The sequence below is a fragment of the Neofelis nebulosa genome, chromosome 17, assembly GCF_028018385.1.
Source record: "Neofelis nebulosa isolate mNeoNeb1 chromosome 17, mNeoNeb1.pri, whole genome shotgun sequence".
In the NCBI taxonomy this organism is placed as follows: Eukaryota; Metazoa; Chordata; class Mammalia; order Carnivora; family Felidae; genus Neofelis; species Neofelis nebulosa.
Window position 1 is genome coordinate 8,331,514 of NC_080798.1, and position 16,612 is coordinate 8,348,125.

General features: G+C 49.8%; 1 long non-coding RNA gene across 2 annotated transcripts; it reads left to right on the top strand.

Annotated features, from left to right (window-relative positions):
* Positions 1 to 4,107: 4,107 nt before the first annotated feature.
* Positions 4,108 to 7,461, top strand: LOC131499631 (uncharacterized). Of its 2 annotated transcripts, none has more exons than XR_009255987.1 (3): positions 4,108 to 4,822; positions 5,830 to 6,093; positions 6,359 to 7,461. It is a non-coding gene; the product is annotated as an uncharacterized LOC131499631 (long non-coding RNA). The 2 variants fall into 2 exon arrangements; XR_009255988.1 differs by having other exon boundaries at positions 5,833 to 6,093.
* The last annotated feature ends 9,151 nt before the right edge of the window (positions 7,462 to 16,612 follow it).

A 16,612-nucleotide genomic window follows, 5' to 3' on the forward strand; every position in this document is an offset into this window, starting at 1 on the left:
TCTTTCTTTCTTTCTTTCTTTCCTTCTTTCTTTCCTTCTTTCTTTCCTTCTTTTTTTTTCTTTCTCACTTTCCTTCCTCTTTCTTTCTTTCTTTCTTTCTTTCTTTCTTTCTTTCTTTCCTTCTTTCTCCTTTTCTTTCCTCTTTCTTTCCTTCTTTTTTTTCTTTCTCACTTTCCTTCCTCTTTCTTTCTTTCTTTCTTTCTTTCTTTCTTTCTTTCTTTCTTTCCTTCTCCTTTTCTTTCCTCTTTCTTTCCTTCTTTTTTTTTCTTTCTCACTTTCCTTCCTCTTTCTTTCTTTCTTTTTCTTTCTTTCTTTCCTTCTTTCTCCTTTTCTTTCCTCTTTCTTTCCTTCTTTTTTTTTCTTTCTCACTTTCCTTCCTCTTTCTTTCTTTCTTTCTTTCTTTCTTTCTTTCTTTCTTTCCTTCTTTCTCCTTTTCTTTCCTCTTTCTTTCCTTCTTTTTTTTTCTTTCTCACTTTCCTTCCTCTTTCTTTCTTTCTTTCTTTCTTTCTTTCTTTCTTTCTTTCCTTCTTTCTTTCTCCTTTTCTTTCCTCTTTCTTTCCTTCTTTTTTTTTCTTTCTCACTTTCCTTCCTCTTTCTTTCTTTCTTTCTTTCTTTCTTTCTTTCTTTCTTTCTTTCCCTTTTTCTTTTTTCTTTCTTTCTTTCCTTCTGTCTGTCTTCCTTTCTTTCACCAGGCAAACATCTGCTACATACAGAGACAAAGAGGAGAACCCAGTGCCCACCCCGCTCCCCAAGGGCACTCAGCCTCCCTGCTTGCCTCGGGCCACATCTGTCTGTCCGTCTGTCTGCAGTCCACACACGCTCCGGGTTCCACGGTGAGAAGCAAGCAAGGGCACAGGGTCCCAAAAGGGCCTCACGCTTGGGGGGTGATGCTCTAAGGTTGCCATCTTGAAATGCTTAATAATTTTATCTTTGAATTTGTGCTTTGTAAGTGAAGCCCGAATGAGATAAGGAACACGAACTAGAGAAAATGGAACCTTGGGTCACACGCCGTCAAGCCTCCCCCACGCCCCCGCCTCCTCCTTCCCCGGGCCCCACTCCCACTCGCACGCCCCACCTGGGCACAGAGAGGGTCTGAGCCTTGCCGAGTGGAGAGGTGGGAGCCCTAGGCACCTGTGAAGGTCTACACTGCCCACCCCCCGGTGATGCCCACCTCCCAGTCAAGCCTGAGGGGCACTTGACCTTAACTAGTTGTTGGGGAAGGTCATCAAGAAGATATGGAGGTACCTGTGTGGCTCAGTTGGTTAAGCGTCTGACTCTTTTTTTTTTTTTTTTAAATACTGTTTATTTTTGAGAGAGAGAGACAGACAGACAGAGCATGAGCAGAGGAGGGGCAGAGAGAGAGGGAGACACAGAATCCGAAGCAGGCTCCAGGCTCTGAGCTGTCAGCACAGAGCCTGCATGGGATTCTGTCTCCCCCTCCCCCGCTCGTGCTTTTTCTCTCTCGCAAAATAAATATACTTTAAAAAAAAAAAAAAAGATGTGACCACCAGTTGACCCGTGAGCTGGACCCAGGCCGTTGGAGGCTCCGCATCCCCTCCCCCGTCCTTGGAACCTGGGTCCTGCTTGCCTTTTCTGCTCCCAGAGTCCGCTCCAAGGACACAGCTTCGAGAACACCCGCAAGGTATAGGTGACTGGACACAGTTAAGGCCTCTCTTTATATAAACTTTAAGATCTGGAGGGCAGGGGGCGCCTGGGTGGCTCAATCGGTTAAGTGTCCAACTCCAGCTCAGGTCATGATCTCACGGCTCGTGAGTTCGAGCCCCCACCTTGGGCTCTGGGCTGACCACTCAGAGCCTGGAACCTGCTTCGATTCCGTGTCTCCCTCTCTCTCTGCCTCTCCCCTACTCCCCTGCGCTCTCTCTCTCTCTCTCTCTCTCTCTCTCTCTTTCTCTCTCTCGCTTTCACTCTCGCTCTCGCTCCCTTTCTTTCAAAAATAAATAAGCATTAAAAAAAAAATTAGCCTTTAAGCAAAGAGAGGTCTGCTCTTTGCCTGAAGGAACCCTTGAGCCCTTGGAATGGGAGTGTCCTGCCTGATGAGAGTGCCCTGGTTTACCTGGGGGCCTTGGGCCACAGCACAAAGGCATTGGATCAGTTTGACTTCTGGGGGAGGGGGTTAGAATCTGAACAACTGAGGTCAGCCATGCTGGCGATCCCTGTCTACGTGGTTCAGTCAGTTAAACGTCCAATCCGGATTTCCGCTCAGGACATGATCTCATGGTTCGTGAGTTCGAGCCCCGGATCGGGCTTGCGTCCACAATGCGGAGCCTGCTTGGGATTTTCTCTCTCTCTCTCTCTCTCTCTCTCTCTCTCTGCCCCTCCCCCTCCTCAAAATAAGTAATAAATTAAAAAAACAAAAACAAAAACAAAAGGAATTCATTGCTGACACCTCCAGAAGCTGGAAGTCTGAGATCCCGGTGTCGGCAGGGAGGATGCGTCCAGGCCTCTCTCCCGGCTTCTGGCTGCTGCAGGCCTGGCTTAGAGACCACACTCTCCCTGTGTCTTCCCATCAGCTTCTCTCAGTATGCTTATGCCTCTGTGTCTCACTTCCCTTTTCTTATAAGGACACTGGTCCTACTGGATTAGGGCCCACTCTCGTGACCTCACCTTAACTTGGTCACCTGTGAAGACCTGATTTCCAAATAAGGCCACATTCACAAGTATTGGGGGGTAGGACTTGAAGATCTTGCGGGGGGGGGGGGGCAGGGCAAGATAACAATGCACAGCAGGACTCATAAAACCCTGGACATCAAGATGCCGGGGAGCTCTCGATTGGCAAGGCTCCATGGGTGTTGTGACACGGTATCGCTGGGTACATTCATCAGCTTTGGGCCCTAAAACACCACAGACGTGAAAGCCCAGAGATGGGGGGCTCAAACAGCAGAAACTGCATCTCTCACAGTTCTGGAGGCAGCAAGGTGCCGGCCGGGGGAGGCCCAGCTTCCTGGCTTGCAGACGGCTGCCTTCTCGCTGTGTCCTCACGTGGTAGAGAGAGATCTTTGACGTCTCTACTTTTTATTTATTTATCTATGTGTTTATTTATTTGAGAGAACAGCCGGGGGAGGGGCAGAGAGAGAGAGAGAGAGAGAGAGAGAGAGAGAGAGAGAATCCCAAGCAGACTCCGTGCTGAGCACAGAGCCCGACAAGCCGAGAGATCAAGATCATGGCCTCAGCTGAGGTCAAGAGTCCAACGCTTAACCGACTGCACCATCCAGGCGCCCTTCTGGTGTTTCTTCTTATAAGAAAACTTTTCCTGTGGTTTCAGGTCCTCTTGTGGTTTTGTGACTTCACCGAACCTTAGTTACCTCCCTGTCCCCACATGATATGATACAGTCACATCAGGAGTTAGGGCTTCAACCCATGAATTTGGGGGACACACAATTCAGGCCACGGCACTGGGAGAATTAAGTGCTGTCCATATGACTCCACGAGGAGAGGAGAGAAGGAAGCGGGAGCCAGGTCTCTCCTGGCCCTGCCCGGTGCACCTTTCCCATTGTAGATTTTTATTTTATTTTACTTTATTTTATTTTATTTCATTTCATTTTATATATACTTTAACGTTTATTTATTTTGAGAGAGAGAGAGAGAGAGCACGAGCAAGGGAGGGGCAGAGGGAGAGAGGGAGACACAGAATCCGAAGCAGGCTCCGGGCTCTGAGCTGTCAGCACAGAGCCCGACACGGGGCTTGAACTCGTGAACCGCGAGATCATGACCTGAGCCGAGGTCAGACGCTCAACCGACTGAGCCCCGCAGATGCCCTATATTTTTATATATTTTTATATTCTTATTTTAAGTAGGCCCCCCACCTAAAGTGGGGCTCACACTCACAACCCCGAGATTAAGAGTCACACGTTCTACCAACTAAGCCAGTGAGGCGCCCCGACCACTGCAGATTTTAATCTGTAACCTTTCGTTGTTAAAAACCACGAGTACAACAGGGGCGCCTGGCTGGCTCAGTGGGTAGAGCATGTGTCTCTTGATCTCAGGGCTGTAAATTCGAGCCCCACTTTCGGGGGGGCAGAGATCACTTAAAAACAAAATATTTAAATACATACATACATACACCATGCATACAACAGTTTCCCTGCGTTCTTCAGGTCTTTCTAGTGACTCATCAAGCTGCAGGGTGGTCCTAGGGACCCCCGGAACATCTGTCTCCCTCCTCAGACGCGGGTGCAGGAAGCCAGGCAGGGGCGGCGCCCCGCGGCCCGGGTCTATCCGTCCGCAGACCACGGCTCGGCGCGCGCGCGCGGGGCGCCCCCTCGTGGCCATGCTGCGCTCTGCTCGCAGCGAGCCCCAGCCCCGAGCTCGCCTACGTGGGAAACCGGAAAACCACCGAGTTCATCGGAAATACAGAAAAGGAAACGGGATGTGCACAATCCGAAACCGCACAGAGAAAGCATCAGTTCCTTTTCATCTGTAACCAGGCCCTCACTTAACTCCTTAACCACTTGTCTCTCAAACAGGAGGCGACTTGTCGCTTTAAATGGTCCCAGGACGTACCACAGGGACGCCGCACGGTGTCAGCAGAGCATGTCCCCACCCCCTGGCACGTAGACCCAAGGTCACTGTGTTCCTTGCCCATCGCTCCAATTGCCATTGTTACCGTATTGTCCACAGCCCGGCCTGGGTCCCACGGACAGCAGCCCCGAAGGGGTCTCCGGGGCAGGCCCCGTGGAGAGGGGACAGAGGACCGCCCGCCGTCTCCGACTCAGTCACTCTGCCTTGTCCTGGTCTGAGCCAGTTTTTCGATTTCTGCAGAATTGCAAGATGGGCCCCTCAGACTTCCCTCCTTTCAAATCAAGTAAGCAATTCCTTACTTTAACAATAGGCAAGCAGAAAGAATGAGGGTGAAGCGGGGAGCCCCTGGCAGGATCCCAGGGACCAGGGACCCCATGGCATTGACCCGGTATGGGTGCTTAGGACCTAGGAGTCACCCAATGCCAGGCCGTGTCCAGTGGAAGAGAGAAACCCTAATTCCTTCTCTTCCCCAGAAGGCATCATTCGTTGCTTCTGGGTCTCCTTGGCCTAACAACGAGTCCCGTTGCCTGGATACAGAGGCCACCCTTCCTGAGACAAATAACAGGGCACAGAGTCTGCCGGACGCACAATGAATAACACCCAAATGTGTGTGCGTGCGTGTACGTACGCGTCAGTCTTGTGTGTTTGTTTTATCTGGACGTGTATGTGTCCGTATCTGTGTGTCTGTCCGTGGGTGCGCACGTCTGTGTCTCTGAGTGTGTGTTTTGTACTCATGTCCATATGGGGTGAGGATACCTGTGTGTGTGTGTGTGTGTGTGTGTGTGTGTGTGTCTATATGTTCACACGCTAGGTATTTGAAACCAGCCTCAGAAGTTAATATTGAGAGAGACTTTATACACCTTGGATACCATGTTAGGTATCTGGATCATAAGGGTCCGACTTGCGCTCAGGTCATGATCTCGCGGTTCGTAGGTTCGAGCCCCGCGTCGGGCTCTGTGCTGCAGAGCCTGGAGCCCGATTTGGATTTATGTGTCTCTGCCCCTCCCCTGCTCACGCTGTGTCTCTCTCAAAATTGAATAAACTTAAAAAAAAAATTTTTTTTAATAAATGAAATGTTTAAAAGCAGGAAAATTGGGGCTCCTGGGTGGCTCGGGCAGTTGAGCGTTCGACTTGGGCTCAGGTCCCGATCTCGCAGTTTGTGAGTTCGAGCCCCACGTCGGGCTCACCACTGTCAGCGTGTGAGCACAGAGCCCACTTTGGATTCTCTGTCCCTCTTGCCCCTCCCCCACTTGCACTCTCCCCAAAATAAATAAATATCTTTTTAAAAAGCAGGAAATTTGTGGTTATAATAATGAAAATACTGAGTGGACCTCCAGAGCCTGATCACTCATTAGAGAAGACCCAGAAGTGGCTGCCCCCCACCCCCGACTCGTTCTGCACAGCGAGACTCATTTCTTCCTCTTAAAAGGGGTATCTCTGTGCCTGATCTGTGTTACCAACGGTAACGTGCCTGTGAGCCCGAGCTGGGCCAGGGAGGGCTGAATCCTGAGCCGCTCACAGACCTTGAACCCTGGAGTCCTGGGGCTGCCCCAGGTGAGTTCTGGGCATGCAGGTGAATTCACCTGTTGAGCTCCGGTACATAAGCTAGAGATTTGCAGGTGCAGAGTCAGTCGGGACCTCCCCAGACTCCTCCCAGGGTCTCGGCTGAGCTCCCTGGGGCTGAGGGCAGGGAGGGGCTCAGACCAGGGGCAGAGGCGGGACCTCTAAGACTAGAAAATGTGACAATGCCCAGGGAGAGATGGAGTGGGTGGCGAGGGGGTGGGGCTGAGAGGGCGTTTCTTTCTTTCTCCTCCCCCAGACAGAAAATCAGAGAAAACGCCACATTCCAGGGGGAGGATTCAAGAAGGCAGAGTATGTAACAGAATGGTGGCCCCCAAAGATGTCCACGTGCTAATCCCTAGAGCCTGCAAATGTGTGAGCTTGCAGGGCAAAGGGGACTTTGCAGGTGTCATAAGGTTAAAGATCTCGGGACGGAGAGGTTATCCAGGTGTAGCCTAAGTGTAATCACAAGTCTGTAAGAAGGACGCAGAGGGAGATGTGACTACAGACGGGATAGGAGGGGATGTGATGACAAAAGAGACTGTAGTGACGCCATCGGTCCAGAAGTGCTGGCGACCACCGGGAACCTCAAGAAGCAAGGAACAGATTCTCCCCCTAGAACGTCCAGAAAGAACCAACCCTTGGCGACACCTTGATTTCAGCCTCGTGAGACTCAGTTGGGACCTTTGGACTGCAGAACTGTAAGCGAATGCATTCGTTTTGTCTGAGCCACTAAATGTAAGTTTAACCCCTGCTCCCTTGAGAGGCTCCAGGGGAGGATCCACCTCCTGGCCTTTCCTAGCTTCTAGAACTGCGTTCTGTGCCTCGCGGCCCCTTCCTCCATCGTCAAAGCCAGGGGTGCGGCAACTTCTCCCTCTTAATCTGCCTTGAGCTGCTTTTCTTCTGTGTTCGATCTCCCTTTGCTTTGGAGATTGTTTCCAATCTCCTCTTATAGGAATGTTTGTAGGGGCGGGGCTCCTGGGTGGCCCAGCGGGTTAAGCGTCCAACTCTTGATTTCGGCTCAGGTCACGACCTCACGGTTCATTGGATTCAGCCCAGCGTCAGGCTCCATGCTGACAACACAGAGCCTGCTTGGGATTCTCTCTCTCCCTCTCTCTTTCCCTCCTCTGCTCTCTCTTTCTCAAAAATAAATAAACTTTTAAAAAATGAATAAATAAAACAAGGAAGGAGGGGTGCCTGGGTGGCTCAGTTGGTTGGGCGTCTGACTTCCGCTCGGGTCATGGTCTCGCGGTCCGTGAGTTCGAGCCCCGCATCGGGCTTTGTGCTGACAGCTCAGAGCCTGGAGCCTGTTTCAGATTCTGTGTCTTCCTCTCTCTCTGCCCCTCCCCTGCTCAGGCTCTGTCTCTCTCTGTCTCTCAAAAATAAATAAACATTTAAAAAATTAAATAAAAAAAATAAAACAGGAAAGGAGGTAGGATGAGTTATCTGTTCTCCAACAACATGGCCTGATTTCCCGGGGGCTATGAAATAGCCCCTCTTCTTCCTGGACAGTCCATCCTTGCCAGCCAGAGACAGTAAGAAGTGATTCCACTGAAGAAGCAGAGATCACTCCTATAAGTCAGGAGAGAGAGATATTCAGTACCTTCAAGGTTTGCATTGTGACCTTCTTTGTCATCAGCACTTAGAGAAAATTATGAAATGGACTTGTTTTTTGTCTTACCTTATTAAGGCCAAAGAGTGACCTTGACTGATGTTTATGTTTTGCGGGCTTGTTTCTGTCCCGCGAGAGAACAGCCCAGCCCAGCCAGGATATCGAGAGCTCATTCTGGGGGTGCCTGGGTGGCTCAGTCAGTTAAGCGTCTGGCTTCGGCCCAGGTTATGCTCTCATGGTTTGTGAGTTTGAGCCCCACATCGGGCTCTGTGCTGACAGCTGGGAGCCTGGAGACTGCTTTGGGTTCTCGGTCTCCCTCTCTCTCGGCCCCTGCCCAGCTCACTCTCTCTCTCTCACTCTCTCTCTCTCTGTCTCAAAAATTAAAAAAAAACATTAAAAAAAAGTTTTAAAAGGGCTCATTTTCTTTCTCAGCACATCTATGTTCTTACAAATTCCGGGTTTTTTTTGGTTTTGTTTTGGTTTTTGGTTTTTTTTTTTTTTTTGAGAGGAGAGAGAGAGAGAGAAGGAGAGACAGCCCAAGCAGGGGAGAGGGGCAGTAGGGGAGAGAATCTTAAGCAGGATCCATTCTCAGTGCAGAGCCTGACGCAGGACTCGATCCCAGGACTCTGGCATCATGACCTGAACCAAAATCAAGAGTCAAATGCTCAACTGACTGAGCCACCCAGGTGCCCCTATTCTTACAAATTCTTGCAAAGCACTGCAAACTGTGGGGCTTAAAATAACAGAAATTTATTCTCTCTGGGAGCTCTGGGAGCTAGAAGTCTGAAATCATGGTATGGACTGGGCTGTGTTCTCTCTGAAGCCTCTAGGGAAGGTTCTTCCAGTTTCTGGTGGTTGCCAGCAATCCCAGGCTCGTGACATCATCACTTCATTTCTGACTGTCTTTGAACGACGTGCCTCCCTGCATGTCTGTCTCTGTGTTTCTTTTTCTTCCTATAAATACACCGGTCGTGTTGGGTTAATCACTCACCCTCCTGTGATAGGACCTCACCTTTTTTTTTTTTTCATTTTTTAAAATGTCTGGTTTTTTTTTTTTAGGGGGGGAGGGGCAGAGGGAGAAAAAGAGAATCGGAAGCAGGCTCTGCGCCATCAGCACAGAGCCTGACGGGGGCTCGAACTCATGAACCGTGAGATCATGGCCTGAGCCAAAGTCAGACACTCAATCGACTGAGCCACCCAGGTGCCGGGGGGTGTGGGGGGGACTCATCTTAACGATTACATCTGCAATGACTCTATTTCCAAATAAGGTCACATCCTGAGGTTCGAGAAGGACATGAATTTGGGAGGAGAGGGGGAAACGCTCTCCAACCCAGTACACTTGGTCGCATGGCCACAGGGAACCCCATGGGGTGTCGTGGCGTCACCCTGACCGTTCAGGGTGAGAGCACAGAGCAGGAGACACAGATGATAGGGCACCTGGGACACCTGTTAATGCAGCTGACCCATGCGCTCTGGCCTCGTTAGATCCCTTCTCTTGAGGGAAGAGATTCTGAAGCCGGGAATCTCAACGCCCGACCTTCAAAATCCATCAAGTTCAGCACCGAAGAGCTGGTACCTCTCCACGACTGCTATCGGCCAGCTCACTTCAGTTTCCTTCCACGTTCTTGTTGCAACCAGGATGCAGTTCATAACATGAAAATGATTTAGGGGCGCCTGGGTGCCTCAGTCAGTTAAGCATCTGACCCTGGATTTCGGCTCAGGTCATGATCTCACGGTTGGGTTCGTGAGTTCAAGCCCTGCCTCAGGCTCTGTGCTAACAGTGTGGAGTCCGCTTGGGACTCTCTCTCTCTCTCCCTCTCTCTGCTCCTCCGCCTCCCCGCTTTCTCAAAGTAAATATACTTCAAAAAAAAAAAAAAGAGGAAAATGATTTATTTACTTGTCTAATTATTCCACTGACCCAGACACAGGGTCTCACTCTAGGTCCAGCCCGGACTCCACCCCTGACTGGTGTCTGGATGGGCCCTGGTTCTCGCCTGAGGATTTCACGCTGGGCTTTCCCTGCCCTCCACCAATGCAAAGGGAGCTGTGCTCACTCCTACAAGCGTGATGCAGAGGAAAAGCCTCTGGGCTGGGAATCAGAATCACTGGACTCTATTCAGAGATCCTCCTAGAGGGTAGAAATGTGGCTTTGACGATCCACTACCCTGCTCTGGTCCTCAGTTTTCTCTCCTGTAAAATGGGAATTTGTATCCGTTGATTTAACAATCATACCAGGCCCCCGCTGAATGCTTTGCAGATATCAACTCGTTTAATGCTCACGACAACCCTGTGCAGTGGGTGCTATTTTCCCATTTTATAGCATTGGAAACTGAGGCACGGAGAGGCTAAGCAAGCTCCCCAAAATAACACGGCCAGCTGGGGGCAGGGTGGGATTCCACCCGGGCTGTCCTGTATACTACGCCAGCCCCTTAAGCCCTAGGCGGGGAGGCGTCCCCGTGGTGGCGGGGTCGTGACTGTGGCTTCTTGTCTGTCCTCCCCACCGGGATGCGAGCTCTGGGAGCAGCGACCCCGTCTGGGGCACAGAGAGAGGCATCGGCTGAACACTGCGGAATAAGAAAGGAGGGGTGGGGCTCAGGATGGCCGCATCCCTTGCCGGCCTCCCAAGCCTCCCCACCGCGCTCTGCTCCGGGAGCTGTCTTCGTGGCGGGGCCTCCAGTCCCAGCGAACGGATCCTCTGGGCGACGCTGGACCAGAAGGAAACCCGGGCCTGGAAGGTCGGACCGAGCCGAGCCCTCTCGCGGCGGGACACGGGCGCCACCTGGTGGCGGAGTCCCGCCAACGCAGCGCCGCCGAGAGACGGGGGTTCGCTCTGGGCGAGGCTCTCAGAACGTTCCCGGCGGTGGTCCGGAAAGCTGTGTGAAGCTGGGGACCGTCTATTGGCTTCCAGACCTTTCTGACCGTGATGCACAGCAAGAAATCGTCTCACATCACCATAGTTTTGGGAAATGCCACCCTGTACGGCATGATTTTTTTATACTGTTCCTGTCTTTCAACGCTGGTCAGAATCCTTTAAATTGATTCCTTGGGGCACCTGGGTGGCTCAGTCGGTTGAGCGGCCGACTTCAGCTCAGGTCAGGATCTCACGGTCTGTGAGTTCGAGCCCCGCGTCGTGCTCTGTGCTGACCGCTCAGAGCCTGGAGCCTGTTTCCGATTCTGTGTCTCCCTCTCTCTCTGACCCTCCCCTGCTCATGCTCTGTCTCTCTCTGTCTCAAAAATAAATAAATGTTTAAAAAAAAATTTTTTTAAATAAATTAAAATAAATTGATTCCTTGACTCTATAACGGGCGCCCTGCTGCGCCATTCTCCTCCCCCCTCCCCCCCCCCTCCCCCAGCTCGCAAAGAAAGATTACGATGGAGCAAAGGTGAGCACCCAGGCCGGACTCCCTCCAAACCCAGGGTGATCTCCCTCCATGTCACGCCGCCTCTAGGGTCCCTGCCTGCTATCCCCTGACTTCCAGACAAGGAACCTGGGTTCGGGGAGGTGAAGACACTTGTTCAGTCCACACAGCGGTGGACTGCTAGCTTCTGCCTCACTTCTCCAGGAGAAAAACCACTAAATGCTCCTAATTTTACTGTTGAGCAAAGCTTAATTTAGTCCTTTCTCCATTTCAGCCAACACGATTGAGCTGCCCTGGCCTCCTGTTTTCCTCTAATGTACGATGGAAATTAAAGGCGTGGCAAAGCAGGCCTAAAATTCATTATGTCACAAAATGAGTCTGAGGTGGAGATAAAGAGTCTGTGTTTATTCTCCATCGTGCAAACAAACCCACTTAAATAGATGTAGAGGCGACAAGTAAAATATGAACATCATCTTCTGGGCAGCCGTAGTCAGGGACCGTCCAGGCCAAAGTCCATGGGGCGGGAACCCAAGACAGGAGTTAGCACTGAAATGCTAGGTGAACTTGAACTTAGGCCTCGACATTTGCACTTTTCCTGCCAGGTAGCAACCATCGGTCAGGAGCGCTTCCTATTTTTCCTTTTTTTTTTTTTTTGAGCTTATTTATTTTGAGAGAGAGCGTGCAGGCAGCTGCTTCAGATCCTCTGTCCCCTTTTCTCTCTACGCTCTCTCTCTCTCACAAAAATAAACATTTTAAAAAATGGGGTGAGGGGAATGTGAAGTAACTGCCTAATGGGCATGGAGTGATGGGAGTGTTCTGGAACTAGGTAGAGGGGGTGGTTGCACAACATTGTGAATGTACCAAACACCAGTGAATTGTTCACTTTCAAATGATCAGTTTTAGGGGCGCCTGGGTGGCTCAGTCGGCTAAGCGTCGACTCTTGGTTTCGGCTCAGGTCACCATTTCGTGGTTCGTGATTTTGAGCCTTGCATCGGGCTCTGTGCTGACGGTGAGGAGTCTGCTTGGGATCCTCTGTCTCTGCCTCTCTCTCTCTCTCTCTCTCTCTGCCCCTCCCCCACTCTCACTCTCTCAAAATAAAGTTTTAAAAAATTATAAAAGTGTTTAATAAAACAAAATTCAGACCTGGTCAGGAGAAACTTTATTAGCAAGGATTATTACAAGGTGGAGGAGAGTTCAGGTTGAGAATGAACTACAGTTCCAGATTCTGGGGTGCGGGGCAGGGGGGAGGCGCGGCTTAACCGAGGTTCGGTTAACAAACATTTTGTTCTGATGGATCAGTGGGGACAAAACAGTTCAGCTAATCGTTTATGGGTCCCATCCCCACCCCCCGAAAAAGGGGTGGGGAATTTGAAGGGGCTGTGCATGGCCCTGTCTTAGGTTAACAAGGGGGTCATCGGTGGGGGCTGGGGGTGGGTCTTCTTATCTAAATCATGGGGAAGATGGCTTCTTTGCAATAAGCCAGTTCCTGGAACGCAAAAGCCGAGGGAGGATTTCTTAACCATAGCTGTCTTCCAGATGCACAAGGCTCAGCTAGACTTCAGCACTGTCTTAAGTAAAGATGGAGAAGGAGAAAAGCTGACTCTGAGAAGCTCTAAGGACTGGCCAGCCCTCAGGTGAGATTTCAGCCCCAACTCACAACGCTTGGATGGCCCCAAATCTCCAGATTTGAATTTAAGCGGAACTAAATACTAATACAGGAGTTCTCAAACTTTTTGGTCTCAGGACCCCTTTGTACTCGTAAATAAATATCAGCGGCCACAAAGAACTTTTGTTTACATGGGTTGTATCTACCCATCTTTACAATTTTAGCAATTAAAAGTGCAAAACTTTTTAAATTTTTTTTTCCCAAAGTTTATTTAATTTTGAGAGAGGGACAGACAGAATGTGAGCAGGTGAGGGGGCAGAGAGAGAGGGAGACACAGAATTGGAAGCAGGCTCCAGGCTCTGAGCCGTCAGCACGGGGCCCGATGCAGGGCTCGGACTCACAAACAGTGAGAGCACGACCTGAGTGAAGTCGGAGGCTTAACTGAGCCACCCGGGCGCCCCCAAACTGCAAAACTTTTAAATCACAGGAATACACAAGCACATATTGCACCAGCTGTCAGACCATTGATGTCATCACACATCACATAACCTCAAGAAAACTCCAAATTTTGGTGGGGGGCGGAGGCAAATAACATTTTGGTATTATTATGAAAAGAACTGTAACCATGCAAATCCCCTGAAAGGGTCTTGGGGATCCCGAGGCCACCAGACAACACCGCTGAACTAGAAACCCCTGCATTCCTGACTGACCCTTGCTGAGCTTTCGAGTTTTATCTTATTGACCATAGTCCCTAACATCGATTTTTCTCTTCTTATTATAGTAATAGGACCACCTAGGTTCCCGCTGGGAAAATGGCCACCCATCTAGAGACTACATTTCCCAGGCTCCCTTGCAGGTAAGCTTGACCATGTGACTAAATTCCGCTCAAAGGAAAGGCACAGAAAAGATGTAGAAAATGCCCAGCTCTTGTCCTTAAGAAGCGACATGCTCTCCAATATCCCTGTCCCCCTTCCTGCTTGCAGTAACGAGGTCGTGGTGGTGGTGACTTCCCTTCAACTGGGTTGAACAAGGAAACACCTTATTTTTAATTTTTTTTAAAGTTTTATCTATTTTGAGAGAGACAGAGCGAGTGGGGGAAGGGTAGAGAGAGAGGGAGACAGAGAATCCCAAGCAGGCTCCACACTGCCAGCGCAGAGCCCGATGTGGGGCTCAAACCCTGAAACCATGAGATCATGACCTGAGCCGAAACCTAGAGTTGGACGTTTAACTGACTAAGCCACCCGGGTGCCCCAGGAAGGAAACTCCTTGGAATAACGGTTCCCCAGGTGTGGTCCCCAGATGAGCAGCAGCAGCTCGGTCCCCTGGGATTTTGTGAGAAAGGAAAATTCTCAGGCTCCATCCAAGACCTACTGAATCAGAAACTCTGGGGTTTAGGATCCAGCAATCTGTGTTACAAAAAGGCCTCCAGGAGGGGTGCCTGGGTGGCTCAGTCGGTTGAGCGCCTAACTTCAGTTCAGGTCATGATCTCACGGTTCGTGAGCTCAAGCCCCGCATCATGTTCTGTGCTGACAGCTCGGAACCTGGAGCCTGCTTCGGATTCTGGGTCTCCCTCCCTCTCTGCCCCTCCCCCACTCATGCTCTTTCTGTCAAAAACAAATAAACATTAAAAACATTTTTTAACCCATCTTCTATCTTATTAAAACGTCTGTTATTTGGTCTTTAGTAAATGAAATCAATGTCTTTTTTTTTTTTTTTTTTTTTTTTAAAGTAGGCTCCACACCCAACATGAGACTTGAACTCATGACCCTGAGATTAGGAGTCAGGTATTCTATCAACTCAGCCAGCCAGGTGCCCCTCAAATCAGTATCTTAATTAAAAATATATTTAAAAACACCCCTTGATTTTTTTTTGAATTAAGAATTTTAGGCATGTATCTCGGGCGCCTGGGTGGCTCAGTTGGTTAAACGTCCAACTTCGGCTCAGGTCATGATCTCGCAGTTCACGGGCTTGAGCCCTGCGTGGGGCTCTGTGCTGACAGCTCGGAGCCTGGAGCCTGCTTCCGATTCTGTGTCTCCCTCTCTCTTTGCTCCCCCACTCCCACTCGTGCTCTTTCTCTCTCTCAAAAATAAACATTTAAAAAAGAAAAAAAAAGAATTTTAGGCATACATCTCACAACCATCAGGATGGCCACTATTAAAAACACACAAAATAAATATTGGCAAGGACGTGGAGAAATTGGAAACTTTGTGTACTGTTTGCGGGAACGAAAAATGGTACGGCTGCTGTGGATGTTAGGCATTTCCCAAGAAAATTAAAAATGAAATTACCAAAAAAAAAAAAAAATGCAATTACCATATGATCCTTTGGCATAAAACTTTAGGGCATGGAATGGTATATAATACACGCAGAATCATACACTAATTTTCTTTTTGTGACTGGCTTATTTCACTTAGCATAATGTCCTCAAGACTTATCCATGTTGTAGCGGCTGTCAGAATTCACCTCCTTTTTAAGACTGAATTATGGAAATATCCACGTAACGTAGGTCCAGACAAGGAGATGCAGGCAGATATCTACCAAGCTAAGAAAGTTTTGACCTCCTGCCTCGAACTCATACACAATGCCTGGAGCTGTGGCCTCCATCTTGTGACCATGAGGAAAAAACCGAATCAGACAGGCCTCAGCAACAACAGCCTCTGAACCTCTGAACAATGCCAGTAGCCCTCTCCCTCTAGACTTCTAGGAGAAAAATTAACCTTTTATTTGCATGCTGGATTGGGTCTGCTGTTAGTTGCAGCCCAAAGCGTTTATTTGTTTAAACTTTAAGTAGATACATTTATTTTGAGTCCAACACAGAGCAAGTGGGAGAAGGGGGGGGGTGGCGGAGAGGGTGAGAGAGAGAGAGAGAGAGAGAGAGAATACCAAGCAGGCTCTGTGCTGCCAGCCCAGAGCCTGACATGGAGCTTGAACTCATGAAACCAGAAGATCAGGACCTGATCCGAGACCAGGGTTTAACTGACTGAGCCACCCAGGCATCATCCCCCCCCCTCCTCCCCCTCCCCCCCCCCCCCCCCCCCCGCCCAAAGTATAACTGATACACTTCGTCAAGTTACATAACTCGTCTCCCTGGCCAGAATGTAGGTTTCGTGGTGGCAGAGAACTTGACTTTGTTCACACTGCGTGCCCAGCCCTTCCTGTCCCAATTGGTGGCTGGCAGAGACCCCACAGGTGGAGCGCGTGCTTAAGGTTCTTCATCCAAAATCTAACAGCCCCATCCTCTTGTGACCGCTGAGATAATCACAGCTTCAAATAGCGCTGGATGCATAGTAAACCCTCCACAAAGAGATGTTGGGGACCATCTTCGTTATAGCTTCCAGGCCGTATTCTCACCTACTTCCCAACTTCCCCTGGGGGGCTTTCATCAGCGGGCTCCTCGGCACGGGTGCCCCATCTCCCTTGCTGCAGCCCCCCTCTTGTTTCCGTGTCGTCCCCTTTGGTGTGTGTGACAAGAACCACAAGGAGCTGGCATCCTCTGTCTACACAAGTAGTAAGTGGTCTGGATCTAAAAGTGGGTCTTGGGGGCTCCTGGGTGGCTGAGTTGGCTGAGCATCTGATGCTTGGTTTCCGCTCAGGTCAAGATCTCACAGTTTCGTGAGTTCGAGCTCCGCGTTGGGCTCTACGTCGACAGCAGGGAGCCTGCTTGGATTTCTTCCTCTCCCTCTCTGTCCTTCACCCAGCGCCGTCTCTGTGTCTGTCTCTTTCAAAAATAAATAAACTTAAAAAAATTAAAAATAACTAAAATAACAAGTTAACTAATTAAAAAGAAGTGGGCCTTGAGTCTTGACCAGTTCAATGATCCCATCTGGGCCTTGGCCATGAGCCAAGTGTGTGTGTGTAATAAGGATTATCTGTTGTATCTACGTCATCGTTCTTTGGCCTAAGACTGCCCTCTCCCCAAAAGAAAGACACACAGAC